Consider the following 213-nt stretch of genomic DNA (forward strand, 5'->3'; position numbering starts at 1 on the left):
GCATTTCCCTAAGCTCGGACAAAACTACAAAGTGCAGAGGTAGTAAAACAACCCTACGGCCATGGAGTGATTCAATCTTCTACTAAAACAAGAGAAGAGATACATTACAATCCTTGCAATTTGATACCCAAACCCAGCCAAGTCCCTTGTGCACCCCTCTCTCTTCCCCTTTCTCACTTTCTCTCTCTACCTTGGTGTCTCACCCTCTTGGCT

The sequence above is a fragment of the Macadamia integrifolia genome, chromosome 1, assembly GCF_013358625.1.
Source record: "Macadamia integrifolia cultivar HAES 741 chromosome 1, SCU_Mint_v3, whole genome shotgun sequence".
NCBI classification, from domain to species: Eukaryota; Viridiplantae; Streptophyta; class Magnoliopsida; order Proteales; family Proteaceae; genus Macadamia; species Macadamia integrifolia.